The sequence below is a fragment of the Telopea speciosissima genome, unplaced genomic scaffold, assembly GCF_018873765.1.
Source record: "Telopea speciosissima isolate NSW1024214 ecotype Mountain lineage unplaced genomic scaffold, Tspe_v1 Tspe_v1.0603, whole genome shotgun sequence".
Classification (NCBI taxonomy): Eukaryota; Viridiplantae; Streptophyta; class Magnoliopsida; order Proteales; family Proteaceae; genus Telopea; species Telopea speciosissima.
Window position 1 is genome coordinate 4,822 of NW_025317939.1, and position 6,411 is coordinate 11,232.

General features: G+C 40.1%; 1 pseudogene; it reads right to left on the minus strand.

Moving 5' to 3' along the window:
• Positions 1-3,747: 3,747 nt before the first annotated feature.
• LOC122648219 lies at positions 3,748-5,784 on the minus strand (annotated as a pseudogene).
• Positions 5,785-6,411: the final 627 nt, after the last annotated feature.

The window sequence follows — 6,411 nt, forward strand, 5'->3', positions numbered from 1 at the left end:
AAAATTCTATTTTATCACTTGGCAAACTATATTTAGATTAAAACTTGATATATGAAAAAAGTAAAAAATGGTCTATTGTCCATAAAATTTGAGCCTCATCCAGCATACCGCATAGTAGATTTTTTAACTGACCAAATAAACTAATGTAGTTGAGCCGGCCAGATTTGCTTTGCCTTGAAAAAAAAATTAAATTAAATATGAGCTATTGGACTTATATTTAGACAAGATTGGGTGGCTAGCTTGTCCTTGAAAGTTCTAATACATTACATGGGTCCTATACTCCTATTTCTTATTTTCTTTTGGTACTAGGCCCCATACTAGGGCCAGATTAGGATCCACTGGGCAGACAGGAACCCATTACGGGTAAGAAAAGGACCCACAAGGGGCCAGCAAAGGGGTTCACTGGTCGAATTTGCAACGTTTCCTGGGCTTATGCTAGACCCAACTGTCTTCCATTAACCAATAAGCTCATCCCCATACGAGAACAAGTGCCTAGCTATCCGAGAAAAAAAAAAAAAAAAAACTCATCCCTATACCCCTATCTCTTAGAAACGTAATCTTAAGTTTAATCTGATTTTGAAAATGGGACTAAGGAAAGGAAGTAAGGAACCCATCTCCCGTGTTTCTTCTGTTTTGTAGACCGATCCGGTTTGGCAAACACAGACCGGTCCGGGTGGGTTTGGTTTGCCATATTTAAACCGTTTTACTTTAAGAATTCAAACCATTTTAAAACTTACGGTTGGATCACAACCTTTACACGTGTCGCTCCCAGGTCCTCAGGCCGGAAGATGGCTGTTACACCTTGGGCCGTAGGATGGATACCGATACATAAAAGTATAAATAAAACTGTAAATGTTAACAGCTTTTTCGCCTTGGGAATTAAGAACTAAGGACTGTCTTGATACTGTGATACTCTGCGTAAAATGGCCAGAGGCATTCTTCCTGTTCAAGCAGAAAGGGTTTCTTCCCAAGAATTCAATCCAATTCCGGGAATTGCAGATGATGAATTCGTAGACCTGGAAAATGGTGAGAAAGAATTCTCTAAACACTGTGTTCTTCTGAAACGTGATAGTTTGTTACCTGTTCGAGCACCGAGGGAAAATCTTTCTATTCAAGAACTCAATGGAGCTGATGACTTCGGAGATATAGAAAATGGAAATCCAGTCGATCTCAACCGTGATGGGTTGTTCTTGAAAAAGTGTAGGAAGTTCTGTGATTCATGTGTAAATGCAGCAAAGGTAATTTCGAATTCATTTGTTAAATTGGCTAATTTACTACGGAAGGATGCGAACACTAGTTCGTTGGTATCAAATCATAGTGTCACCTCAGTTACATTGGAAAGAAACTCCAATGGGTCCATCTGGAGTAATAGAAAGAGGTGGCCAAACCGGCCAAACCAACCTACCGGGTCTTTACGATCATTACCGCTTTCCCGTCAGACATGTATCGACGCAGAAGAAGAAGATTTTGAATGGGATCAAGATGCGGTTGGCCAGGTCTTACTTTATAAGCAATCATTCATCAAGCAATGCGGTACCTACTCTAAGGGAAAGAAGATTTCTTCTACGTCTGTTTGAAATTTGGAATTTAGTAAGTAATTGTCTTATATTTGAATGTTTTAGGTGGTTTTCATTAATCCATTTATAATTATATAATCGTCCATTACGATTTCTAACAGATAATGCTACCACTCCCATGAATGGACTACGGCTAAGAACAGGACACTGTTATTTGAGGGAAAGAAACAGACTACTTAAAAATAGGTTGGTATAGTATATTTAATTTGGTAGTAGTAGTTTAAAAAATTATTGTTCTAATTTTTCTGTGTTACCTTCCCCTTGCAGAATACATGAATTAGAGGGAGAAATGGAGAATCAGGAAGCCATTTTTAAATCAGAAGTAAGTTTTTACCCTGTAATTGAACAGCTATTATTCTGTGTTAATTGTGACTTTGTCTTACCTTCTGTAGTACTTGTGAGATTTTCCACTTGTAGAGTTTATCTTCTATATAGAATTTTTCCTTCCTTGAATTGATACATGTAAATGTGATGTTCTCTGACTTGTTCTCCTTCTCCTATACCTTGAACTGTAAATCTACAGTCTCTTCTGTTACATTGTGCTGCTTGTGAGTCTCAGTAATGTAAGACTGCAAGCTAGGGTTTACGGTCCCAATAATAACCTTAAGATTCCAATAAACTCAGTGAGAACACTCGGGCTTCAGGTAGGGAAGTAAATAGACAAATCTGAGAGTACATTCAATGGCCAGAAACACAACAGAAGTAGGTTTTCAAAATTAGAAAGTACTGATGAGTGTGTAGAAACCAAACCAGCAATGAGAAGAGACCCAAACTTGGATTGAGTGGAGCAGGGACAGAGGGGGATCTCTGCTGAAAAATTCAGCCAGTTCCAATGGCTAACTTGTGAGTTGTGAAGGAGTTCCCAAATTAGAAGGTTAGGGTCTGCAGGCCGAACCAGTGAGAATCGGGGCCTCAAGTCAGGGGTCGAATGTAGCCTTTGATGGTGTGATTTAGTCTTCCAAATCTCAATTGATTTCAGTGGTTGGTTGGGGAGATATCCCAGCCTGAAGTCTGCAGCAATACCTGGACAGAACAGCAGAGGTGCAGGGTATTCAAGTATTCCTTCGAATTGATGCAACAGCAATAGATCCGGACTTGATTGGGACGTGATTCTGATCTTCCAGAGGTCTTCACAGCACTTGCAGCAATCTTAGAATGGCAGCAGCAGTAAGGGAAATCGAGCAGGGAAGGGAGGAGGAGAAAGGGGGTAGGGGATGGGCTTTCTCAGCCCTGGGTATCTCACCCACAGCTATCATAGCTGTTGAACAGGGGTTTTACTGTACTTGGTCTACAAAGAGAGAGGAGTATTGATCTTCAATGTTGATGTAGACTCACTCCAATAGAAGTTTCAGAAATTGCAGAAAAGTGGGAACTCCAATCGATTCTTACGGGGACAGATTGTTTATCTCATTGAGGTGAGTATAGGGCAGCAACTAGATTCATAAGAATCACCTCATTAGTGCTGCCCTGTCATGGTTTAGAAGGACAAAGGGAAGGAGAGAAGGTGGAGGAAGAAGAAGCGTGATGAAGGGTTTGCGGTGGAGTGGAGGAAGGAATGCTGAAAAACTAGATCAGATTCTAAGCTCTGATACCATGTGAGAAGATGAGAGGAAGTGTTTTAGAGATGAATGCTTGGTTGTACTATTAGACAATCCAAGCTTCTATTTATAATAAAAGCCTCAAAGAGGCAAATTACACAAGTACCCTTACTATGACTAAACAGAAAAAATACATAGAAAAGTACCCGTATACCCTCACGGTACACCATACAATTTAACAGATTTGCGCAAATGTAGGGAAAATATTGATAAAGCAATCGGGGAAGAGAGAAAATAGAAGGACAAAAAAAAAAAAAGAGAGAGGAGAGAAAATAGGGAATGTTTGACTTTACTGACGAAGCTTTCTTCTATGCTTGGGTGAGGAAGCCTACCTCATCTCTTAAGAGATAAATTAGGTATTCAAAGACCTCTTCATTCATTGTTTGTAAACTATTTAAAGATTAGATAACACGGTTAAGATAACTTCTAATAACTATCCACTCCTAATAACTGAACCCATTTCTCCCATTATCAGATAACTTCCCATACTATAACCTAACATAAGCTATAACTACCAATAGGGGTCGCTCTACCATGTGTGCACGTAACATCCTGCCTTTGAGTGTTCTTTATAAACTTAAATCTGAGATTATACTTCTTGTTGAAGTCCAGCAAGGACAAAAGCCACATTCAGGGTTTCATACAGTTGATGTAGCAATAATTCAACAGTTAAACTACTTGAATTGACAAATGGGTTCATTCTGGAAACAACATACCTCCTCTGGTATTTGGTGCTACTATCTGTAAAATAAACATTTCCTTCATCATCAATGTCCAAGTCATTTGTGAATCCTAATGGCACCCCTTCTGCCTCCGTTGCAAGTGATGTTGCCAACCCACCTTCTGGCCCCACTTTCATCAACCCAAAATATGCATCGGCAATAAACATTTCCCCTGGTTTCTTTCAAACCAAAGCCCCAAAGGCCAGCCGCAGATGTGCTCGTTCTTCAAGTAACTCAAAGGTGATGGCTTTGTGCTGCATAGTACTGACCTACACACAGATAGCAAATAGGAAAGCACAGAATTTAAAAGTGGAAACTATTAAAGAAAAAAGGCTTAGTAAGCATCAACAATTAAGAAACCTTTAGAAAAAAAAAACATGTTTCTGACCCTTCTCCTTTGTATTCTAGTTAATTAAAAACAATGAAGCTGGGTGATTCAAAATGCCTCAAGCAACCATTAGATGTCACAGTGAGAATAACACTGGACTGTTGTTAGGTCTGGGGCCAAACCTAACCAATCCTGATGTAAAATTGCTATTTCGTCCATTCACTCCCCATGATATGGAGGCCTAATTTTTAGAAACAATCCAATGTGGGAACCAAATTCTGGACCCTTACTTAGGGGGAGAATTTGGTTGGGGGAATACCAACAGAGATAGAAATTCTCCCCAATAGACTCAAATTTGAAATTGAAAATTTCAGTTATCAATTTGTTCCTTTCCTGGAATCATAATTTGCATGTCATCATGTTAGTTGGAAGCTAAATTGGATCAATTTGAAGGTCGTGCTTGGCGCGTTGGTCAAGTGCTCACTTGCTGAACGCTTGGTCACGGGTTCAAGTCCTGGAAACAGCCTCTGTGGAAACAGGGATAAGGCTGCGTACATTTGACCCTCCCCAGACCCTGCTAAACGCGGGAGCCTTGTACACTGGGTAAGGCCTTTTTTTTTTTTTTTAAATTGGATCAATTTCCAACCAGGTCAAATTCTATCCTATGATGCAAGGGGAAGATCTCATCCTGTACAAAACATGTATGAGAACACATACAGCTTAGAAATTTAGAGTAGAATGGCTTCTGCCAAATATCACTTATATGCATTACAAATTTTCAAAAGCATCCTATACCATGGCCTAAACAACCAAGGCTATATTAAACATTCAAGTCACTTTGACTTCTTGATGGATGAAGAAGATGAAATGCAGGATTTTGATTCAATATCAGGTTAGGATTATCTATTCAACCATCACAGAACATATATCAACCAATTAATAGCTATGGGTATGCAAAGCCAAAGCAATCCAAAAAGGGGAGGGAAAAAAAGAGAGCCAATTTTAGCAGGTAATTAATAGCCATGGCATTTTGTCCTATTGTTTGTACTAGGATTTCAATTCTACTGAGTTTCAGAAAGAATCAAAGTTAAAGGCATGGAGATTTCATGTCAACCCAAAAAAATTACTAGTGAATGAAAAATACAGAGAGGTTAAATAAGAATCACGAAGCAGAGAATTGAACTCAAAAACTGAACCCAGTTCACCTGTTGGGAGAAGTATAAGCAAAATCAGTCCAAGACTCGCCGTTCCAGAAAATAATCCGGCTGTCAGCGACTCCAGTGTAAGGACCACGACCGAGAGGGTCAAAAGCAATGCTTTCGGGACCTTGGACCTGGTTCAGAAACTTAATCTCAGATCTCTGCAAAAGATTTTCAGTGTCCTTGTCGGTAGGGAGCTGAGACCACGGAGGTAAATCCATCTTGTAAGCCTCAAAATCTGGGAAGTCAGCGATAGCGCTGTGTTGAAAGGGTCTATTCCACAGTAGAGAGCCACAATGAGAAGGAACAGACCGGCTAAGATTCCAGAAGGGGTCATTGCTTGGAGTTTGAGATTTTCCTGACCAACGGCCTCTTCATTCAATTGGGTGATGGTTGCTCTATTGATTCTTGGCAGGGCCTCTGGATTTCCGATCTACCCCCCCCCCTCTACTGCTCCTTACCCTCTTCCTCAAGATGCCCCCACAAGAGTTGAGCACCTTATAGATAATCACACCAGAACCAGGAGGCACGATTTGATTCTTAAGTGGTGGCCTCCGGAAATTGCTTTCACAATCATTTCAATCCCCATTCCGATCTTCACTGCAAGAGATAAGTACATATGGGCAGCTACTTCTAACGGTAATTTCATTGTTGCTTCGGCTTATAGTATTGCAATCAAGGACTTTTCACTTTCTACTGATACATATTGGAGCAAAATCTGGCATCTTCCGGCTACTCCCAAAACACGGAAAATTCTGCACCATAGAATCCCCTTACCAAATCTCCTTAATAGAAGAGGTCTCACCATTGATTCATCATGTCCCTTCTGCCATTACCAAAACCAATCAGAAGATCATCTATTCATGGAATGCCTTTTGATGCAACAAATATGGCAACTAGTGGGATTGTCTTCCCATAGCCCATTCACATCTCCTTTACAATCATCAATCTTATCAAGAACCAAAAGAATTCAAGCAGGGAAAGCAT